Source organism: Hibiscus syriacus, unplaced genomic scaffold (genome assembly GCF_006381635.1).
Source record: "Hibiscus syriacus cultivar Baekdansim isolate YM2019G1 unplaced genomic scaffold, ASM638163v2 tig00112517_pilon, whole genome shotgun sequence".
NCBI classification, from domain to species: domain Eukaryota; kingdom Viridiplantae; phylum Streptophyta; class Magnoliopsida; order Malvales; family Malvaceae; genus Hibiscus; species Hibiscus syriacus.
The window spans coordinates 620162-645333 of NW_024063353.1; the positions used below are offsets into that span (position 1 = coordinate 620162).

At 36.3% G+C, this 25172-nt stretch overlaps 1 pseudogene; it reads left to right on the plus strand.

Moving 5' to 3' along the window:
* Positions 1–3107: 3107 nt before the first annotated feature.
* On the plus strand, positions 3108–19361 carry LOC120181161 (annotated as a pseudogene).
* The last annotated feature ends 5811 nt before the right edge of the window (positions 19362–25172 follow it).

Below are 25172 nucleotides of genomic sequence, written 5' to 3' on the forward strand. Positions count from 1 at the left end.
ATCTTGTTGTGTGAGGATTGTCAAGTCATTTTATTCAAGTCCAGTATTTACATTTTGTTTTGCCTTTGCATTTCCATTTGATTGCAGTAAACTCAATTTGATTTTGCCAAGACATTTCCATTTGCTACCATATTTCATTACATCATCCTTCCATTCCCACCAACATCCATTTCATCTTGTCACAACTTTCTCATTTGTAAATAACATTACTAACTATACTTAGGTGAAATAGTAAATTGCATTGATTGAACTTATAAATTTCCTCCAATCCTTGTGGAAATGATACTCACTTATTATTGTATTACTTGTTCGATTGTGTATACTTGCACATATTTTCACGACAATATTTAGTAGTCACAATTCGCGGACAACACTTTCGTATAATCCTATTCATCCCAGAAGCGAACTAGAGGGTAATTATTGTCAAGATCAATAAATTGAATTTTCCCTACTGGTTTTCATAAAGCCAAGATGCGAGTATACAACGTTTTATACCCAATCGACCGCCCCAAAAGCCGAACAATGATTGCATTACGCATAATTTTGTCAATTTGGTCATGAACCCAATTCGATAATTGGATCGAAGGAATCACACCATTCCTATCCAAGATGACATCTTCTTGAAGCACAATCACATCATCATCGTTAAAAGCCATGCCTGCACCTTCTTTGATTTTCTGACCCCCGACCACCATACCAGTATAGGAAACCTTCTTCACGCCATTCTGCTGGTTTGTGACGGGAGCTCCACGGTTTGATTGGCATCATGAGACAGTTCATGGTTTGTCACTTCTTCAACCTGGGTGCCATCTGCATCCATGTATGAAACACCATCAGACCTACCAATTTCCTCCTCATTACAACCCTTTTTCAGAGATCGATCCACGTCTAAAGGCGAGGGGGAGGCCGCACATCCCTCGCAAGTGAAACAGGGATGACCGGGGCCTCTTCCAGTGGCCTCCGCCATGGTTTTCCGGTATAAATTGCCCAAACGGCGTGCTAGGGTTTCCTTGGTTTGAGAGCATTAGGGTTATTGCAAAAGGACATAAACTCTATAAATACTTTGAGAAAAGTCCACCTCAATTATTATTTTGTAAACGAAACATTAAATCGAAATAAATAAAAGAAAAATAATTTCACAATACTAAAGTAAACTTTGAGGGGGCTAAGTCAATAAACGACGACCATGTTGGCTCATAGATAGGACCATTACATATAACAACAATAATAATGGTAATAATATTCAAACGAAATTCAAAGTCATTGCTTTCTTTTGTTTTGTTTTTTTTTTTGTTTTTTGACATTTTCGGCTGAGAATCAAAATCACATATCCTCTCTTATCTGCCATTGGATTTCTTTAAACCCTGGACCTCATTAAACTGAGTTGTACCCAGTAATTAACACGTCTTTCCAATGGCGAAAGGGCATGAGAAATCAGCTCAAAGTTGATGAAGCAGCCATGTCAAAACCTGGGACCTATTGGTACACATTAGTGCCATCATTTAACATGTCACAGAATGGGATATGGGTACATCGCTTATCTTATCCATCTGTTAATCAATCACAAAGAGAGAGAGAGAGAGAGAGAGAGAGAGAGAGAGAGAGATACATTGCATTTTAACAGAGAGGGGGACTTTCTCCAAGACCCCTTTTGGTTCGATTAATTGTTGAAAAGAAGCCAAATGCTTGGGGAGAAGTCTGTTATGGAGCAATTGATTAGCTTCCCATGGTGTTAACTCTATGATTGCATCCATGGTCCCCCCATGGTGGTTAGTGGACAACTATCAAAATCAAAACTATGTCTTCCCATCCGTGAAATAATCTGGATAGTATTGTTCAATTATATGGACATGACATATACCATAAATGAATTTATTCGTATTAAAGTGATTCGATTATTGCATTTCAGTAAATAAATAAAGTAGGAGTCACGTACGCGTAGATACACAAATAACTGGTTTCTAATTGATGACGAGCGTATTAAAAATTAAAGATAATATGTTAGATTATTTATTAGGATTATGATCTCTAAATTATACATAATTTATTTTTTGTGATATCTCATTTGCACCATGTACGTCTATCCATCCTTAAATTTGCCTTGGATGAAGTAGAGAATGAGGCACATATGTCTAGGTACATGTGCTTTGGTTTTTTTTTTTTGCCTAATAGGACAAACGGATAAATTATTTGAGAAAATAAGACAAAGAGATATTTATTTTGGGATTTACGATATTTTCTACAGTTACTTAAAATTCGTCATGTCGAGGTGACAAGTTCTAATAAAATATAATTTTTTATTAAATTTTATCACATCAAGGTAAAAAGTTTAAATAAAAAATATTTTTATTGAAACTCGTTACATCGACGTGATGAGTTCGAAATCCCTGTAACAAATGTCGTAGATCCCTAAATAAACTTCTATATGTCTTATTGGACTAATTAATTACATTGGTTATCCTATTGGGCCAAAAAAAACCTTGTGCTTCTGGTAATTGAGGTCCATTGTGATTTGGATATATATATATATATATATATATATATTATAAAACATCTGAACTTTTATTTTGGCCCATGACTTCGGTTCATAAGTGATAGGGCCCGATGGGTTAGAAAATCCCTTGTCGCAGCCCATCAGCAGTGGATAATATCCTTAGTAATAAAATAATATCATAACAATAAATTTAACTATTAATATTTATATTTTTTTCAATTTAATATTATTTACTTTAGGTAAATTAACTATCCATTTAATCAAGAAATTTTTTTAAAACAAATATTTTTACTGAAAAATTAGTAATCGAATGTAAATGTTTTGTTAATAAAAATGTAAATGTCTCATTTAATCAAATAGAATAAATTGAATTGAAAAATGATTTAAAATATCTAATTTAAATTAATCGATTAATAAATTAAATATTAATAATTAAATTTAATAACATTGCGAATAATATGTGGTGGCTCTCCTTGCCACAAAAATTACCTGAAATAACTGTCCCTGTAAGTAAGAACAAGCCCTAAAATGGAAAAAGAAATATCATAGACTAAAATACAAAGTGAACTAGTGGTCCAAATTTGAAGCCGATTCCTGCTAGCTTCGGTGTCTGTTTCTACTCTTTCAGCAAGCATCCCAGCTTTGCCTACCATTTCTCTAGAGGCATGGCCACCCTTGCATACGGTGGAGCTGCCATCGGCCTTATCAACAACCCTTGCAGCTCCCAGAAGCTTATAAAACTCCCATCCCCATCTCCTTTTCTCGGCAAGAAGTTCAGAATCAAGCTCTCCTCGAAACCCAACCTCTCGATTCCTAGAACGACTGGAGTTTTGTCTTTGAAAGCTGAACTGATCGATGCGGTTCGTGAGCTCTTTGTGGGAGTCGGGGTGGGTTTGCCATGCACTGTCAGGAGTGCGGTGACATTATTTACAGAAGCACTTTGCCTAAGCCCGACGGGTTGACCCTAACCGTGCCTGGTGCTATGTTGGCTTTGGGTGCTGTCTTATCTCTGGGCGACTCCCGGTGTGGCTCCTGGGTTTTTCGACATGTTTGTTCTTGCTTTTCTTGAGAGGCTGTTTAGACCGACTTTCAAGAAGGTGAGTTATGAGTGAATTTCATATCGAATGTTGGGTTCAAATTTTTCAATGGGGGATTTATTTTATGGCTACGCAGGATGATTTTGTTCTGGGAAAGAAGCTGGGCGAGGGTGCTTTTGGCGTCGTCTATAAAGCTTCATTGGCTAATAAGAAGCCTATCAAAGGTAAGGCTGCGTGTTTGATGGCCAATTTATTAACTTACCAAGCTCCTGATTTTTTTTTATAGAAGTTGAAAGTCTCATTAAAAACTCCCTTCGTATTCGTTCACATACTAAAAGTATGTTAACGAACATTGGAAGGAATAAAAGAGTGCCTCGGATTTTATTAATATAATACCCGATACAAAAGACACCACGGAATATCCTCTCATGGTGATATACACCATTACAACAAAAACCTTAACCTCATAAAACCTCATCCAAAGCCACAGTCAAATCACCTTACTACTAATTACACCACCAACAGTAGTAATAAAACAACGCGACAGAACATAATACAAAATGAAAGCAACACCTACAACCATATAGACTAAAATAAAACCACAAATAAAGAGACGAGATCTAATGAGACTTGTATTCTTCAGGAGCCCAAGAGTTTGGTTTGAATGAAGGTTTTATCTCATGCACCATGACCTTGAAGAAATTGTCACCAACCTTCAATTCAACCATCGAATCAATTCTCGCATCAGCCTTTGTTAGGACTTGAATTTTAGCCCGATCAAAGGATGATGGAGATTGACAACTTTCGTCGATAGCCAATAAAAGACCCCACTTATCAGCAATGTTCTTGAAAGTATTCCAATTCCATGCGTGAAAAGGAACACCCTCGCAAACTAGCCATACTCGACGATACTCCATTACCAAACTCTCTGACCAAGCTTCGACTATGGAGAACCACTCTGCGAGAATCTTTGATTTGTCGTTCTTTACACTTCTCAATGAAGCATTGTCTTCGAAAATCATTAAAATTGCATTACCAGCAGCTCTCATTAATGTGAAGCCAGTGAGACCCTTCGATTGCATTTGTCTAGCGAGATGACCAATTTTAACAAAGTCCTTGCACCACCCCACTAGACAATTGCTCAACACCTGGAGTTTTTCTTCATCTATAACACCTTCAACTTTATAATGATTCTTACTCGAAACATCTTCCATCCCAGACTTGCGAAGAATACTTGTCGATGACTTTCTCCAATATGAATGACGAGGTTTGAATTTAGCGAAAGAAACACCAATTTTGCTGTCGTCGATACGAGAGCCATTCATTTTAGAGATCGTTCTCCTTGCTTCTTCGAATGATGCGAAGCGAATAAAACCAAAACGAACTCCTTTTAAATTCCTTTTATTTGGAATAAAAGCATCAAGTACCCGACCATGAGAGCAAAATAAAGATCCAAACCTCTTCCAATGGATCTTCTCTTGTAAATTATCAATAAATAACGTGAAGCATCCAGACTTGTGATTGATGCAACCCTTTGTGGTGGACTCCCCGGATCCATCTTGGACATCAACTGCGGTAGACTTTTCAACATAACACCCAGATTTATCATGCACATGAATACTTGGAGACGCTCCAGGAGCTGGATTTGGCACAGCCAAAACCGGAGGAACAGGATGACAACTATAAATGTCCACTGCAACAGAATCAGTACCCATTCCTTTTTTAACAACCAGATTTTTCTTTGCCATCTCAATGTGCAAAAGAGACTTCAACTTGGCATCAAAAACCATCTCCTGAAGGGTATCTTTGGCAGCAACAGCAAATTTTGCAGTAGAGAATAGAGCGAAACCCTTGGACTCTTTTCCCTTGAAGCTCACTTGCAAGGCTTCAAAATCTGGAAGCCATCTCAGCAAGTTTTGCAGCTCTCTCTCTTTGACATCTGTAGGCAGACCCGAAATGAAGATGGTACGAACCTTGTCATGATGAGAATGATGAGTAGGCGAAGAAGGCGAGGCTGCAGAGGACGGAGGAGCTATGACCGGAGGTCTCTTCTGGTTACACGGGAGGATTCCTTCACCCAACATTAGAGGAAAACTCAGTGACTTAACGTAAAATCCCTGTCGCGCGCCCGGCGATGAAGAATGTTTGACTGGCCGGCGAAGAAGAGAATGGTAGAGATAAAGAGAGTCGGACAGGAAGGTCCTGAGCCTTCGAAAAGGAGGAACAACGTAAACTTCCTTCTACCATACCCTCAGACTTAAACGGGATCGTGAAAATCAGATACTGGTCGGGGGAATCGCTTAGCAGAACCTTGGCTTGTTCTGATAAGTCGAACCAGTCAAAGGCAGACTCACGGGGAATGGCAGCAAGACTGAACGCCAGGAAAGAAAAGGAAAATATCGCAAGTGAAAGATGAGCCCGAAGGTCATACGATGAACTGACGACGGCCGACGGCAAAAACGGTAAATAACGGCGATCAGATCTACGCCGAAAGAAAGACTTTCTCGAAAATCCAAACTCAAAAAAGAAAACAGAGTGAGGAGACGATCTTCCTGATGACATTTCTCTCGGTAACACTTTCTCAGTAATAATTATCCATATTACTTGGTTCTAAAGCAATGGTTGATCAAACAAAGAAGCAGAAATTAAGGGCAGAGTAGGTGTAATTAGGGTGGTGGGGAAAAGGGTTTTTTTTTATGTTTTTGCATTTGAAATGAGTGAACTGCAACAAATTTCTTAGATATGTTGCGCCAGAGCAATATATCATGAGTACACAAACTCCTTATGCACCCTCTGCACCAGTGGCAACTGCACTTTCCCCTGTTCTATGGCAGGTTTGTACCCTGGTAGATTCTCCCAAGTTTGTTATTAACTTTTGCTTTCATCGACACAGAATTTTGTTGTTATTTGCTAACAGATGAATCTGCCCGATCGATTTGATATCTATAGTGCTGGTCTCATTTTCCTTCAAATGGTGAGTGTAGGATAATGCTCAAGTCATCTTTACTATTCTATTTTTTTCTTGAAGACCTTTTAATGTTAATGCTAAACGGATGCTGAAAGCCGATATAGAGGTTAATATCATCCAAACTGCTTTCTTCTAACAGGCGTTTCCATCGTTAAGGACAAATAGTGCATTGATTCAATTCAACAGACAGTGGATGAGTTGTGGTTATGGGTGAAATACCACTCGAACCCAGAGCTAGCTGGTTCTCCCCGAAATACGTTGAGGCGCAGCAGTTGACTGGATATCTAGGGGTAAAGAGTAGTTGAATAGGAGGATTACTATGACTATAGCCCTTAGTAAATTTACCAAAGATGAAAATGATTTATTTGATATTATGGATGACTGGTTATGTAGGGACTGTATCGTTTTTGTAGGTTGGTCCGGCCTATTGTAGTTTTCTTGTGCCTATTTCGCTTTAGGGGGTTGGTTTACAGTTACAACCTTTGTAACTTTGTGGTATACTCATGGATTGGCCAATTCCTATTTGGAAGTGTTGAAAATCCTTAAATTAAGGAGATTCTCTACCTTAGTTCTAGGAATTTCATTGTAAATATTAGTCATGATCTAATTTTTTATTTTTAGGGATAGACTAATTATTAGAGATTATTTCCTTGTAAATATTAGAGATTATTTCTTTTTTTATTTTTTCTGCTATGTTAAAAAGGGTGTATTCCTATTCGAAGAAATAAGAGACTTTTCTTCTTAAATTTGTTAATGGTATCAGAGCCATAAGATTCATTCAATCCTACTCATTTGTCTCTCATCTCTCTTTCTAAACATTTTTTTTCTTTTTTTCTTCTCTCATGGGTGAAATCAATGAAACCCTATCTAATTCCAGTTCAAATAGGCCATGGTGTAGCAACTGTAACCGAGTTGGACTACCAAGGAGAAATGCTTTAAACTCCATGGTTATCCTGAAAAAAATCAGAAAGAAAACAAGGCAGCAATGATATCTACTACTGAAGAAGATGCCCAGGATGTTCGGCTCACCAAAACTCAACTTGAGGCTCTTCATAAACTCCTCGGGACTCCTACAACCATTGGATCACTAGTTATTCAAGGTACTGCCTTAAATACTACATATGAACCAATCTGGATACTAGATTCGGGTGCATCCAACCATATGACAGGTAATATAAGTTTGTTTCACACATATTTACATTGTCATGATCATTCTCGGATTCGCATAGCTGATGGATCTTACTCCCCGGTGGCTGGAATTGGAACGATCAGACTCACTGAAAATTTTTCCATTGTTAAAGTTTTATATGTTCCAAATCTTTCTTGTAATTTACTCTCAATTAGCAAGCTTACCAAGGATGAGAAAGTACTTGTTGAATTTTCTGCTTTCGGTTGTGTGGTTCAGGAACAGGAATCGGGGAAGATGATTGGCACTGCTAAAGTTGATGATGGCTTATATATTTGGAATAAAAATAGTTCACAAGAAGGGATGACATTATCTACGTCGAAAGAAGAATCTATCATGCTATGACACCTTAGACTAGAACACCCTAATTTTACGTACTTGAAAAAACTGTTTCCTCTACTATTTCTAAATAAGAAAATAAGTTCCTTGAATTGTGAAGTTTGCCAACTGTCTAAACATACTCGTGTCCCTTATCCTTTGAAACCTTATGTTCAATCTCAACCTTTCTCTTTAATCCACAGTGATCTATGGGGAGCCAGTCGAGTAAAAAATGTCACAGGGGCTAGGTGATTCATAACATTCATTGATGACCACACTAGAGTTTGTTGGATCTATCTTCTCAAAGAAAACACTGAAGTCTCTAGAATCTTCCAAAGTTTTCATTCAATGATTCAAACTCAGTTCAAATCCAAAATTTATACCCTTAGAACTGATAATGGGAGAGAGTACTTCAATTCTATCCTAAGCCCTTATCTTTCTGAGCAAGGAATCATACATCAGAGTTCTTGTTCTAACACCACTCGACAAAACAGGATTTTCGAGAGGAAAAACAGACTCATTTTAGCCGTGGCTCGTGCTCTTATGTTTACTATGGGTGTACCGAAGTATTTATGGGGAGAAGTTGTTCTCACTGCTTGTTATCTTATAAACCGACTCCTATCAAAGGTATTAAACTTTCAAACACCTTTACATACTCTTCAAAAAATATTTCCCTTGTTTCGTGTTCCTAATCTCCCAACCAAAACTTTCGGTTGCAAAGCTTTTGTCCACAATCATCAACCTAACCGATCTAAACTTGATCCTAGAGCTCACACTTGTGTCTTTCTTGGATACTCACCTACACAAAAGGGGTACAAGTGTTATTCTCCAACCCTATACCAGATGTTTGTGTCCCTTGATGTTACTTTCTTCGAAAATGAGCCATATTTTTCAGCCTCTCATCTTCAGGGGGAGATATTTAGTGAAGATGAGACATTGAACAACCTTCTCATTATACCTCAAGACTCTATCAATCCTACCACCACTACTGAAAATCCTACATCCATTGCTGAAAGTCCTACAACCATTGTTATTCTTGATTTGTTTTACTCGACTCCACTGTGCAGCAACAAGAAACAAGGGCGATTAATCATACAAATGAAGAAAAACAACCCTTTTCTTATGAAAAACAACAAGAAAAAACTCAGCAGCTTCGTGTATATTCTCGGAAACATCAGCTGCCAGAAACTGAAACAACAGTGTCAATGACATCTTTACCCGAGGACTGTCCTAAGGAAGAAGTCTCATATGGGAACTTGTCTAAATCCTACAATGCCTTTATTTCTAATATTGACTCTGTAGAAACTCCAAAGAACATAGAAGAGGCTCTTAAGTCAACCAAATGGAAGCAAGGGCCTAGTATGCAAGTTAAAGAAGTCTTTGTATGGACTAAAGCAATTCCCCAGGGCTTGGTTTAATCGTTTTGCCAAAGCCATGACGAGTAGACAATATATTCAAGGTCAAGCTGATCACACCTTATTTTACAAACACTCGGCTAATGGGAAGTGTTGTATTCTTATTGTATACGTTGATTACATAATATTGACAGGAGATGACTCTATTGAAATTGAAAGACTAAAAGAATTCTTAAGTCTTGAGTTTCAACTTAAAGACTTGGGGAATCTTAGATATTTTCTTGGAATGGAGATAGCAAGGTCAAAGGCAGGTATTTCAATCTCTCAAATGAAGTATGTTCTTGATCTACTTTCTGAAGTCGGACTGTTAGGTTGCAAACTAGCTGAGACTCCCATGGAACCCAACCTTAAATTAGGAACTGATAAGGATGGAGAAGAGGTAGACAGGGGGAGATATCAAAGGTTAGTGGGAAAACTTATCTATCTTTCTCATACTCGTCCAGACATGGCGTTTGGAGTAAGTGTTATTAGTCAATTTATGCATGCTCCTAGAGAGAAACATTTGGAAGATGCCTACAGGATATTGAGATATTTAAAAGGAACTCCGGGTAAGGGGTTGCATTTCAAGAAAAATGTAAATCGAAGCATAGAACTCTACACTGATGCAGACTGGGCAGGTGCTATTAATGACATGCGCTCCACAAGTGGTTATTGTAGCTATGTTTGGGGTAATCTCGTGACATGGAGGAGTAAAAAGCAGTTGATTGTGGCACGCAGCAGTGCTGAAGCTGAGTATCGAGCTCTGTCCCAAGGTATATGTGAAGGAATGTGGCTACAACGGCTAATGGGAGAACTAAAATTATCCTATACAACTAGGGGTATAAACGAGCCGAGTCGAGCTCGAGTATTGCCAAGCTCGACTCGAAGTCGAAAACTTTAAATGTAAGCTCAACTCGACTCGAAAACTCGCAAGCCTAAAATTTTCAAGCTCGACTCGAACTCGAAATATAATATTGAAACTCGACTCAACTCGAAAAGGCTCGAACTCAAAAAACATTCAGGAGCTCGATTGGAGCTCGATTTTGAGCTCAAGACTCGAGCTCGATTTTGAGCTCGAGACTCAAGCTCGATTGAAGCTTGATTTTGAGCTCGATTGAAACTCGATTTTGAGCTCAATTCAAACGAAAACATGTTAATATTTATTTACTGAAACCCATCCCCTTTTATACACTCACTTTACCCCTTATTCCCCCAATAACCACCGATGTGGGATATCAAAAACACCAGGAGCAGAAAGACGCTGAGGTGCATATTTTTTTTATTTGGAACATTTTACTGCTGTTTATTATGAGATTTTCCCTTATGTTATTTGCGTATAGGCTTGTTGGAAGAACATCTAGAGTTCTTCACTGGTCTATAGTTTTATTATGCAGGTTCTTGCAGAAGCAAAAATAATAGCTGAGTCACGTATGGCTGCATGGGTATGTATCATCTGAACAAGTTGCTATTGTGGCTGCTGAAGAACCTGATTTACCCATTACCTCAGATCATGAAAGTGCTGAGAGGGCTATCGATCCTGGAGATACTATATCTCTATCCAATGTTCAAGTTCCTTCTGCACCTTCAACCTCAGTAATTGTTGATAATTCCTCTACTCTTGGTTCCTTGCATATGGTATGTGCAGCATGTAGTCTTCTGTTTTCTCTTCTCTTTCTCCATCAAAGACTAAAAAAAATTTCAGAATGAGAAATAGCTTCTGTTATCAGTAAAACTTTTAATTTGACTTATACTATATGTTCTCACTTTCGATATTTCATTTCTTTTTACTTCCAATATTTTTATGGTCTGATTAGTACCTAAGGAGATTACTTCTTGGAATTTTTTGTATGGAAGAAGGTTTGTTTTGATTTTCTAAAATGTTACTGGTTCTTTTTGCTCGTGTAGAGTTCTTTGAATTTGATATAATTTTTAGCTTAGGGTATATTGAGAACTTATGCACTAGAGCAAATGGTCCAAGCTGCAAGCTCATATGCTGGCCTTCGGGCTGTCAAGCGGTTTGAGCAAACCTTACAAGATCTTGGGGTTCGTCTCTGCTCCATGAAATTTTAGTTATGTGCATGTATGTTCTTCTATCAGTTATGGGTGGATAACGTTGTTTTAAATGTATGATGACCAGAAATGAAAACTCTTTCTATAATGGTTGCTTATTCTAATTGCACTCTCTATACACGAAGTTTACTCTGTGTGTAAGGGTTTATCACAGAATTTCATATTATGAGCTTATTAAATCTTGATTTCTCAAATTGTAAGGTCTTTTTATGTTTTTAGGTAAAACTGGTTGGATTCAGCAAAACACACTTTTTTTTCAACTTGAGTATGCTAATTTGTGATTTTGTCATTGTAAGAACACCCTGTTTTATTAGTTTTAATAATCATCAATTTTGGCTGAAATATATCCTTTGCTCCTTATTTATAGCCATTTGCTTGTAATTCAATTCTAAATCCTGCATACATTCTTTATTTTTTGGTTTAACATCTTAAAATTCGTGTCGATAGTCAATTTATATTTATTTTGTATGTTGATATGTTTATGTATAAGTATGCGAATGATTTATTTAGGAGTCACATAACATCATTTTGCATAATTTGTATGTTACCTTCATGTGAATAATTTAACCCCTATTATATAATTGGATTTAGGGCTTAGGGTTTAGAATTTAAGGTTTAAGGTTTAAGGTTTTGAGTTTAGGGTTTATAATTTACGGTCTAGGGTTTAGGATTTAGGATTTAGGATTTAGGATTTAAGGTTAATTACAAATACATTAATTAATCGACTTGGTACCGATTTATGAGGTAAGTACAATATAGTATCTTGATATTAAATATTTGTCATTGGAAATATATTAAATATTTGTCATTAGATAAATAATTTTTTTATTAATTAAAAAATAAATATAAGAATATTTATTCAAAAAAATTAACCATTTTCAATTTTTCTATTGTTTTATTGTTTTTTCTTATTTTTTATTTTATTTTTATACGTTGTCAAGTACTTGTGCAGTAAAAAATTAAAAAAAAAAGAAAAAAAATCAACCAAACACATGTAAATGTAATCTAACATGTGCTTAATTAAATGTACATTTATTTTTCTTTTAGTAATATACAATGTACCAATTGGACTTGGGCTGGTTAATTAAAAAAAATTAATATTTGAGGGTAGTTGTATTATAGAATTTTAATATATTTTTAAAATTGTAATTTTAAAAAATCTAAAATTATAATATAACATTTTTTCGAGCTGCTCACGAGCTTTTCGAGTCGAATATCGAGTAGCTCGTTTCGGCTCGTTAAGAACTCGAGTCGAGTCCATTCGATCCGAGTATTTATCGAGCCTTGATCGAGTCGATCTCGAGTAACTCGCGATTTGTCTCGTCTCATTTACAGCCCTATATACAACACCTATAATACTTAATTGTGACAACCAGACAACAGTTAATATAGCTCATAACCCTGTACACCATGACCGAACCAAGCATGTGGAAATCGATCGTCACTTCATTACAGAGAAAATTAACAAAGGGAAAGTTTGTGTTTCATATCAACCTAGTCGACAACAAGTAGCAGATGTGTTAACCAAGAGCTTGAGCAGAAAAAGGTTCGAAGAAATTATGGACAAACTAGGTTCGATTGACACTACACTCCAGCTTGAGGAGGAGTGTTGGAAATCCTTAAATTAAGGAGATTCTCTACCTTAGTTATAGGAATTTCCTTGTAAATATTAGTCATGATCTAATTACTGATGTTTAGGGATAAGCTTATTATTAGAGATTATTTCCTTGTAAATATTAGAGATTATTTCCTTTTTTATTTTTTTCTGCTATGTTAAAAAGGGTGTACTCCTATTCAAAGAAATAAGAGACTTTTCTTCTTCCTAAATTTGTTCAGGAAGGCTGCAATTTCTTAACCACCGTATTTTCAACTCCTGCAAATAGTTTAGCACATTCTTTGTTGTTACTATGGGGTCTTGAAGCACATTTGAGGGTTTTTTATTAGTTTTAATAGAAACAGAAAATATATATTTTATTTTGATATATCCGTGTGTGTGATTATGACTTGGTTGCATGGAGGAAAACCGTCGAGCCTCATGCGAGCCCCGACCTCCGAAAGGGCTTTGAGTCAGTGGCGGATGTACTAAGCTCCCATAGGGCCAAGTGCATCCCCATTATTTTAGAAAATTAGTTAAATTTAGCTTAATATGTTAAGGAAAAAAGAAAAAAATTATAATTTTTACATACCCCATTATTTTTAAGAAAAGAAAATTAAAATTTTGGACCTCCATTTTTAAATTTCTAGATCCGCCACTGCTTTGAGTTGTTGGATTTAGATAATGGGGTAGGTTGGGAACTTCTGACATCGATGGTTCCCTACAAAGAAAGGCAAAGAATTAGTGCAAAAGCAGCATTGGCTCACCCTTACTTCGACAGAGAATGACTACTAGCTTTTGTTAGAAATAAAACACTCACACAAACAACTTTTATTGAAACTCAAACAAATATTACAAGAGCACTCTCACTCAAAAACAATAACTACAACTCACTCTTATAAGACTTTGCTTCTTCACTCGCTTAGAAGCTCTTAATTTTTCTTGATGTTTAAACTAAAATGGGGAGGGGTATTTATACTACTCAAGAACAATCCTACACCACACAAATAAAATAATTTAAACCATTAAAGTCTACAACCACCTAACTCTCACCTAACTAAATTGATGTAAGCAATGACATCTTCATCTAATTGATGTAAGCAATGACATCAATTTAGTTTGGGTTTGGGTTTAGGCTCCCATAATGGATCAAGTTTATGATCCAACACCCCCTTAAACTTGATCTTGTGATTCCTAGTAAGTTCCTTAATCTTATTAAGTCTTCGCTCGTCAGTGGCTTGGTAAAAATATCGGCAACTTGATCTTGTGACTTCACGTATTCAACTTCCACATCGTTTCTTGCAACACACTCCCTTATATAGTGGTAGCGAATATCGATGTGCTTGCTTCGATCATGGAATATTGGATTCTTTGCTAAGGCAATGGCTAACTTGTTGTCGACACAAACCTTGGTAGGCTCTTCTTGTATCAAACCTATCTCCTTCAATAGATTTCTAAGCCAAATTGCATGACAAACGCATGAGGTAGCAGCAACATATTCCGCTTCACAAGCGGACAATGTGACAATCGGTTATTTCTTTGACATTCATGTGAAAACAATATCTCCCATGAAAAATACGAATCCAGTAGTGCTCATTCGATTATCTATGTCTCCACCCCAATCACTATCGCTATATCCAACAAGCTTGTAATCATTAGAAACTGAATAGAACAAGCCAAAGTCAATTGTACCTTTCAGATAGCGAATAATTCTCTTTGCGGCTTTAAAATGGGTGGTTGTTGGAGATTATATATAATGAATAACCAATCCAACTGCGTGAAGAATATCAGGCCTCATGCAAGCTAGATAGTGTAAACTTCCCACCAAACTTTTGAAGAATGTTGGATCTATACTTTCGCCTTCTTCATGTTTGGACATCTTGATCCCGTATTTTGTCGGTGTGCTTATTGGCTTACAGTTCTCCATTTTGAACTTCTCCATGATCTCCTTTGCATAGTTTTCCTGTGAAATGAAAATTTCGTCCTTTTGTTGCTTAACTTCAATGCCAAGGTAGTACACCATGAGCCCCATATCTGTCATCTCAAATTCTTTCATCATCACATCCTTGAATTCATTAAACATGCTTGGGTTGCTTCCGGTTAAGATCAAATCATCCACATAGAGGCACACGATCAAAATATCTCTATATTTGATCTTGATATATAGAACGTGCTCGTAGGGACACTTGTTGAATCCATTCTCTTGGAAGTACTTGTCGATTCGGCTATTCCATGCCCTTGGTGCTTGTTTTAGCCCGTAAAGAGCCTTATTCAACTTCAACACCTTGTTTTCGTGCCCTTTGACTTCGTAGCCTGATGGTTGTTGAATGTAGACTTCCTCTTCAAGGACTCCATTTAGAAAGACAGACTTTACATCCATTTGTTGTATCTTCCACTTGTTTTGAGCTGCCAAAGAAATGATTAGTCTGATAGTCTCCAATCGAGCAACAGGAACAAATACCTCTTCATAGTCAATTCCAACCTTTTTACTATAGCCTTTAACAACTAGCCTCGCCTTGTGCCTTTCAATCTCTCCTTTGGCGTTTTGCTTTGTTTTGTACACCCATTTGACACCTATCGCCTTATGTCTCTTGGAAAGTGAGGTAAGTTCCCACGTGTCATTCTTCTCGATGGCCTTGATTTCTTCGTCCATCACATCTCTCCATTTCTTTTCTTGTACCGCTTCTTGAAAGCTCACTGGTTCACAATCGGCAAACAGACAAAATAATGTAAGATTATCTTGTCGTTCAGTTACATCATAGAGATCTCTAAGGCTTCTTGTACGTTGCACAACTCTTTCACTTTGACTTCCACTTGACGATGACGAAGATGTTGGTGAAGTGGGTGGAGTTTCAAGCTCTTGTTGAGGTTCACCTAGTTGTTCCCTCATTGTCTGCTCATCTTCTTCAAACCGAGGAAAGAAATTTAAGTCATATGTATGAGAGTTAAAATCTCATTCTCCTTCTTCGTTAAAAACCACATCTCGACTGATCACAATCTTCTTATTGTCTGGATTGTACAGCTTGTAGCCTTTCGAATTTGCGTCATAGCCGATAAAGATAAAACTCTCGCTTTTATCATCAAGCTTCGTTCTTCTTTTGTCTGGTACGTGAACATGAGCTATACTTCCAAAGGTTCTCAAGTGGGAAATGTCATGCTTTCTTCCACTCCATGCCTCTTGTGGTGTCTTTCCCCATACACTTCTTGTTTGAGATCGGTTTGTCAAGTAGACTGCACACGCTATTGCTTCTGCTCAAAATTCCTTGGGTAGTTTCTTGCTTTTGAGTATGTTTCGTGCCAAGTTGAGGATTGTTCTGTTCTTTCTTTCTGCTACACCATTTTGCTGAGGGGATCTAGGAACTGTCATTGGTCGACGAATTCCATATGCTTCAAAAAACTCTTGAAACTCCTTGGAAGTAAATTCTCCTCCTCGGTCGGATCTCGTGGCTTTGATCTTTCTATCACTTTCTCTCTCCACTGCTACTTTGAACTTCTTGAAGACTTCGAAAACTTCTGACTTCTGTTTCAAGAAATATACCCAGGTTTTTCTTGAAAAATCATCAATGAAGAGAAGAAAATAGTTATTGTTACCAAGAGATCTTGGCTTGATCGGTCCACACACATCAGTATGGATGAGCTCAAGTGGCTTATTAGCTCTTGTCTCTAACTCCTTTGGAAAGTTTTTCCTGAATTGTTTCCCGATTAGACACCCTTCACAAAGCTAGTCAGGATGGTTGATGCGAGGTAGTCCCTTTACCATCTCCTTCTTAGATAGCAGCTCTAGAGCTCCAAAATTGAGATGCCCAAATCCAAGATGCCAAAGCCATGATGCATCTTTGTAGCAAGCATTCAGGCACTTTGCAACATCATTTTGTATGTTGATCAAGAACATTCTATTCTTTGACATCGGTACTTTAGCAATGAAGTTATTCTTATCATCTTTTATAGAAAGATTATAATTATTCATATGAATATCATAATCTTTCTCTACCAGTTGCCCTAAACTTAAGATGTTACTTTTCATATTGGGCACATAGTAGACATTTGAAATAAATTGATGTCTCCCATCTTTCAAACGGATAAGAATGTTACCTCTCCCTTTCACTGTTATTGTGGAATCATCTCCAAATGAAACATTTCTGCTTACTGACTCGTCTAGCTCCACGATCGTGTATTTCCTTCCACACATGTGATTACTTGCACCACTTTCAAGATACAAGGAATTTGCTTGGCCACCATCCGTTTCCTTTCGTGCTAGAAGAAGAGTTTCTTTGTCATCTGTCTTTTCCTCCACATAGTTGGCATTCTACTTAATTTTGTTGTTGGGAGATCTACATTCTGAAGCATAATGCCCAAACTTCTGACAATTATAACATCGAACTTGAGATTTGTCATACTTTGAGTTCGGATTAATTCTTCCACGGCCTTATGTTGAGCTTTCTCCTTTCTCATAGTTGTTGTTGGAATTGTTGTTAATGTAATTCCAACCTCGTACACGACCTCGACTTCCACATCGTCCATGGCCTTCGCCTCTTCCTTGGCCACGTTGGTTTCTATCATTGCGTTGACTTTCATGGATATCCTTGAGTTGCAGCTTGAGGAGTTTCTCAGTAAACTCATGCTTCTTCTTATGCTTCTCTTCGTATGCTTGCAATGATCCTTGGAGTTGCTCGATCGTCATTTCTTCCAAGTCTTTAGTTTCTTCAATCGTCACGACTATGTGCTCAAATTTGGGATCCAACAAACGGAGTATCTTCTCTATTATCATCACATCTTCTAACTTTTCACAATTTTTTTCAATTGATTAGAAACAACTATTACTCTTGATAAATAATCTAAAATAGACTCGAAGGCTTTCATGTGTAAAGATTCGAACTCACCTCTTAATGTTTGGAGACAAACCTTCTTCACTTGCTCGGATCCTTTGTAAGACGTTTGCAGCTTCTCCCACGCTTCCTTGCTAGAGCTTGCACTCGAAATCTTTTCAAAACGATCATCATCTAGTGTTTGATAGATGAGGTAGAGAGTCTTCTTGTCTCTCTTTCTTGAATCCTTCAAAGTTGTCTTTTGATCTGGTGTAAGAGTAGGCAAAGCATCATCATCAATATGCTCGTTATAGCCTTTCTCTATGATATCCCACACATCTTGTGATCCAAGAAGTGTCTTCATTTTGATACTCCAATTGTCGTAGTTGTTGTTGTTGAGTGTCGGAACTTGGAATAGTGCCATACCATTTTCCATATCTCTCAATATAATGAGAATTTGCAAAATCCAATTGCACGGATGAATCTGAAACGCTGAAAAACCTTGGGAGGGATTTGTACAACTCGGTCAAGGGGCTCCAACTCGACTGACTCGGCTCAACTCGGTGAGTCAACTCAATTTTCTGGCAGCAGTCTTCCGGTGGTGCGTCAGAACTCATATTGAGAAAATTATGACGGCATCGGATTCCTCTCGTCGAGACCTTCGATCTTTCCAACTCGCTCTAATACCACTTTGTTGGAAATAAAACACTCACACAAACAACTTTTATTGAAACTCAAACAAATATTACAAGAGCACTCTCACTTAAAAACAAGAACTACAACTCACTCTTATAAGACTTTGATTCTTCACTCACTTAGAAGCTCTTAATTTTTCTTGATGCTTAAACTAAAATGGGAAGGGGTATTTATACTACTCAAGAACAATCCTACACCACACAAATAAAATAATTTAAACCATTAAAGTCTACAAATATCTAACTCTCACCTAACTAAGTTGATGTAAGCAATGACATCTTTATCAAGTTGATGTAAGCAATGACATCTTTATCTAATTGATGTAAGCGATGACATCAATTTAGTTTGGGTTTGGGTTTAGACTCCCATAATAGATCAAGTTTATCATCCAACGGCTTTGTTATCCATACAGAATCTGAAGCTGCAAGTCTTCAGGGCTACACGACAAGAATATGGGGAAGCTGCCAAGTGGATAATCAACTTAATGGCGAAATCTGAAACATAGAAAGAGGGTGGTTTCACAGAAGCACAGTTTTAGCATGTCAGAGTCCGTATCAAACTTAGTCAATTAAAAGTGCATTTTTTTGTAACCATCATTAACTGGATAACCTTCATCGGAGTTCTCTTCGTTGTGTAGGATATACAGCCTAAGAAGGTGGCAAGTCCACAGAGAAATGCTCTTGCTTCAACTCTTAGACTCCAGAGGAAGATTGTTCGAACATGGAACGAGAGCATGGACGACCTTAGCAGACGCAGCAAAAGCTTATGGTGGAGCAAGTGGATCCCCAAAGAGGAATAGAGTTTTTACATCTACACACACAAATATATCCCAGTTTGTATATGTTTGATGATCAGGAATTTAGCTGTAATACTATAGGAATCTTTTGCATGCACGTGTAAGGGCATTTGTGAATGATAAATTTAGTTGGAAGGATATATGTATAGTTCTGAATTAACTGAAACCGCTATGAAGCTAGCTGTGCCCTACGCATAATATTCTGAAGATTTGATTGCTTAATATGCACGTTGATCAGATAAAAGAAACCCCATCCGTACATGATTAGTAAATTACAAGAACTCTCATGCAAGCTTCTTCCTAATTAAGCAAAGTCGGTCTTAATTTATTAACTTATCATGTGTAAGCAAATAGGCAACTCCAGCTGTAGCTGATGGGGCATTGGAAACCATTAGCCATTTGATGGATTCCTCGTTCATCATTCAAAACCTTATACATTAGAGTTTCGTGATCCGAATTTTCGTTTTAATTAGTGTAATATGATAATATATACACAAGATATGATATAGTAAGGGGTGAGAGGGAAAATAAGTAAATCGATAACGTTGAAGCTAGTAGAGGTGCCATTTGCAGATCACGATAACTTCACGTGCAACTCTGACCTCCTTGTTCAGTACAACGCAACCAAAGCCATTTTATAATTGTGAATTAATGCTGTCACTGCTGTTAGCAATGCCACCACTTTATCGATCCGAACCCTGTTAGACACATTAGTTTATGTAAACCCCGTCCCTAATCTCAGTTTAATCCCCCAAACTAAGCTTTGGGTGTCTAAACACTCCATATTAATTTATAATAACCATTTTGATCATCTTCTGGGACACAACCTCTTGAGTTTGACCATAGAGAAAATAACCCTTTTGCTTTAAACACCAACGAATTGTATATGAAATTTGGCCATGCACGCCTACAAAGGCAATACAGTTCATATAAAGAATTTGATCAGATAGATCAAAAGCTTAAAAATAATATTATTAAAAGAGAAAACTACGAATTTTGAAAAAATAATATTCATAGATCATAAAACGGGGATTATTATAATATTTAAAAGACAGCTTGCAGAAGTAGAAATGGCATCTTAAAACGTGGCTCATAAAAAGAAGGGAGAGAGCTCTTAAACCGATAATGACAGCTTAAAAATCTTAAACTGATTTGTTAACTAGCAAGGGTTAATGAAAGTTGACGTCTTGAACTGAAATGGGAGGAACACGAGACCAAGCAAGTGGTCCCCTAAATTTAATCAGAGCTTTGCTTTTAGATGTCAAGTAAAAAAAGGGTTTTTTTAATCTCTCAATTGGGTTTTGAGCTCTTACCTTGCTTAATATTTTAGTATCACAGGCGAATCTATGGTCGGTCATATATAACCTGGAGTCTTGAGTTTTTCCTTTTCCATGTGGGGTGTGGTTGCAGGTAATTATAGGAGATTTTTGTTGAATTTTGATCGTCAAACTTCTGGTTTCTGATTGATTTTCCCAGCTGCCAAACACTTCACCAGGATTTCAACCTCAAGAATTGAATTCCACTTTTCTCCTCACAAATCTATAAACAATTACGTTAATGTCGGTGCAGTGGGATCCTTATTCTTATTTGGTCTGCTGCCAACATATTTGCATACACTGAATCTACTTTCTCTTAACATACAAAACACAATCTAATCCATTTATATATATTTACCTAAAAAATTATGTTCTAATTTTTATATCTTTTATCATTGGAAACGATATTAATTCTAAATGTACTGTTAATCAACTAATAATGTCATTAATCTTGTCCCTACATTATACAGATGATCTTAAATTAGAATAAAAAAGATAAGGTTTGCTCACTATCAAACGTCAAGTCTTTAATATTAATGCATGTATTAAACAAGTGAGTGGACGTTAATTAATATGAATTATCATGTAGGATTCAACTACCTTTTTAAAAAAAAGAGTAGTTGGTCCCAACAGGAGATGAGGAAGAGAGAGTAATATGGTCTCCTCATCAGCCATCGATAATCTCCACAAATTGGGAGGGGAGAGCACAATACCCTAAATTATTATGAACAAGGACAAATTTGCTAGCTTGTTCAAAATTATGGCCGACCCATTGTGCTGCTGGCTCATACGTACAACACCATGGATATAGACTATGACATGGCAATGAAAACGAGAGAGACAAGTAGGGATAGATCAGTCAATTTTATATTAAAAAGATAAATAATTATTTAAAGAAATTGGGTCTTCTAGGAATTATTTGGAACAATAACTACCAATCGTCCATATAGGACCACTTCGCGACCTGCAAATAGTATGTTAAATCCTCGAAACTTCCAACACGCGAGATACGTCCGATGTGGGCGGACTTTTCCGGTAAACCAATAAAAGAATTGGATAAAATAACATCGTGCATTGCGAAGAGTGAGGTAGCCTGAGAACCAAAATATCGTGAGATTTATGAGAGACCTCGCAGCTTGCAACGTGTTAGGATCTTTCAAATTGAAATTAATAACAAATAAATATAATAAATAAATATAATAATATTAATTAATAATATCAATTATTAAATATAATAAATAATTTAAATATAGTAATTAAAATAAAAATTTTATAAATAATAATTATAATATATTTTGTAAATTTTGAAATAATGAAAAATTATATGTATAATATATTAAATATAATAAATAATATTATAATTATAATATATTTTAAAATTTATAAGATAAAAGTAGATATTATTTTTTTTAAACAACAATCTCGTTCCTTGCAAACCGCGAGGTACTAACGAAAAAAATATATTTTGAATTTTTTAATTTTTAATTATAAACACGTAGTGTTGCAATTTATCTTTAAGATTAGTATAATAACATCATATATGAGACATTTTAAGCGGGGTAAAAATGACGTTGAAAAATGGTTAGAAATCATGGTTTTGTGAAGGAATAAAAAAATAGTTTGATAGACATATTCGAGTGTTATTTCTGGCTTGTAAATATGAGTGATTTCAGAATTCATATGCTTAGAAGTACAATATTGCAACTTATATTTATGTTGAGGCTAATTTGGTCACAAACGAGATATTTTAATTGGGTAAAAATCGATTTGGAAAATGTTGGAATGCATGATTTGGTGCGTGAAAAAATAAAAAGAAATTGAAAACTAAGTAATATTTGTTGTTACATAAAAAAGAAATATTACAAAAAACTCATTTAATTGATACATGGGCATGAGCAATTGGGACATTTGTTCTTTGTGTGTCTGGGATTTATACATATAGAGCATATTTTCGGTTGTCTGGTTCTTTCTTGATGTTCAAACAAATCCTCGTCACAGAAAATTTGGGTTGATCGTGGATGACCTGATTTTTTTCGTTGTAGTGCATAATCTGGCCGTATTGTAGGTTTATCATCAGCTCCATCTAGATCCTATTCATTTCCAATGTGGCGGAACCTATTGGACACGGTTAAATTGTCGAAGGGCGCGCTCGGTAGGATGTCACTCGACTATCTCATACAAGATCAGCGAGACTGACATGACGTACATGAGCGCATTAGTCACCTGAATCTCATGCGGTATACAGTCGACAATATCAACATCACAATAAGGGGTTTACAAGAACTATAAAATTAAAATTACATAACTTTGTTGCTAAAAACCTCAAATAAATTAAATTAAAGTCAAAAAAAATATTTTATTACTTGATGTCTAAACTTTTCTATCAACATTTTGAAGTCTCGTTGATGTGGTTGGTAGGTGGGTGTGAGAGGTTTCATCATTCTACCTATCATTAATACAATATAATACTATTATTTATTAGTAATATTATAAAAAATAGATAAAAATTAATTTTTTTACCTCTTAAGTAACGAAAATTCATATGGGACATATGTTTTAACAATCGGACATAAAAATGGCATTCGGATCCAGGCCCACGACTGCAATAACAATAAACATCCTCCAATGACATTTTTCGTCGAATTTACAACTTTACAAAGCACCTGGAAAAAAATGTCAAAATTGTCGATCCCCAACTTATATTTCTTGAATCACTCAAATTTTGCAAATGATTCAACCACATAAAATGCAGCTTATTTCGGGATTTGTCTGGTATTAAAATCCCCCACTAACTTGTAGTATATGCGCATGAGCAAATCGCTACAAAAAATTAATAAAATAATATAATTACTTAATTTCCAAAATAATAAATAAATAAATTGCAACATTAATAAATATTCATAAATAAAAACATTTATATTTACCTCATTCACTACATGTTTCGCATCATAGGGTATGTGCGTGAAATTATCATCCAATTTTTTTTTCACTATCGCGTGCATTATCAAACGGAACAATTCCGAGCAATGCCTCACATACGTTTCTAGGGGTGCCAGCAACACCAGTAATAGTTATTCCATCAATAGGCAGTCCCATATAAAATGCAATATCTTGTAGGGTAATAGTTGTCTCCCCACACGGAAAATAAAACGTGTGCGTCTCCGGTCTACATCTTTCCACTAACGCATTTATAAGTGGAGGATACAACTTCACACCGTCACCAGTTATACTATTGATATATCCAAAACTTGCTAAATGTAAATAGTCAATAATATCTGCATCAGGCATTGTCACACGATTTATATGACACTCTAATACACATTTATATCCCTACAAAATAAATTTTAAAAAATTATTTAAATACCAAAACAAATAAACTAAACAAATAAATAAATGAATACTAAAAATACAAAATAATATTAATTAATTTACCTCACCATTTCGCCTCAAATAATCGAATACGTGACTTCGATCATGTCTTAATAAACTCGTCGCCATAATAGGACAATTTAGATTATAAGAAACCAATGGGTGATGGTTAGGGTCATATTTATAGGCATTCTCATACCCAGTGAAACGAGGTTTTACATATCTCGCATCTCGCAAGATGTGATTTACGTTGAAAACACGAGGAATTTATTCTGTTTCCAGTACCTCACGGTTTGCAAGGCGCGAGATTGCTTTAATATCTGCTTTTACCTTATAAATTTCAAAATATATTATAATTATAATATTATTAATTATTTATTATAGTTAACATATTATACATATAATTTTTTATTATTTCAAAATTTACAAAATATAAAAGAAAATGACCAAAATGAATGATATTTAAAGATGGCATGACTAAAGCATAGATTAACCCTTAGAAAGTCCAAAACACACCAATTTACACACAAACACACGTCAATTAGCTTATAGGTCCCATTTAAAATATATTTAACGTGGTTTTACCACCAATATTTGCCTTCACAGTAGTAATAACAATCACCACATACTTGAGGTACCTTTGAACCCCACCATATATGCATGTATTCTTATCTTTGATAATGCACCAAACTTGGCAGCTTCTTGTTGTATCTGAACGCAAAAAGCATCACCACACGCTTGGCTTTCGTGTTCTTAATATAAACAAACAAATGCGTGACGAAAGCAAGCAACAATCCCACGATTGAATATAGAAAACCCACGTTGAATCCTTTCGCTCCGAGCTGCATCCCCGATCTGAAACACTGAAAAAACAAATAAAAAAAAGGTACCGGAAAGCCAAATGGTGAGTTCAGTTCTTGACTCGGCGAACTCGGCCATAGACTCAGATAATCGAGAGAAATCGCCCTGGTTTATCTGTTCGGAGTCATCCTTCAAAGATTTGGCATTGGGGCCGACGAGGCGGATGTGGAGGAGGGAGCTGATGTCGAAGAGGTGGAAAGAGGATTGGGATTCGCGGAACTCGATGTCGGCAAAGAAGAGTTTGGTGTTGGAGTTGTTGTGGTTGGTG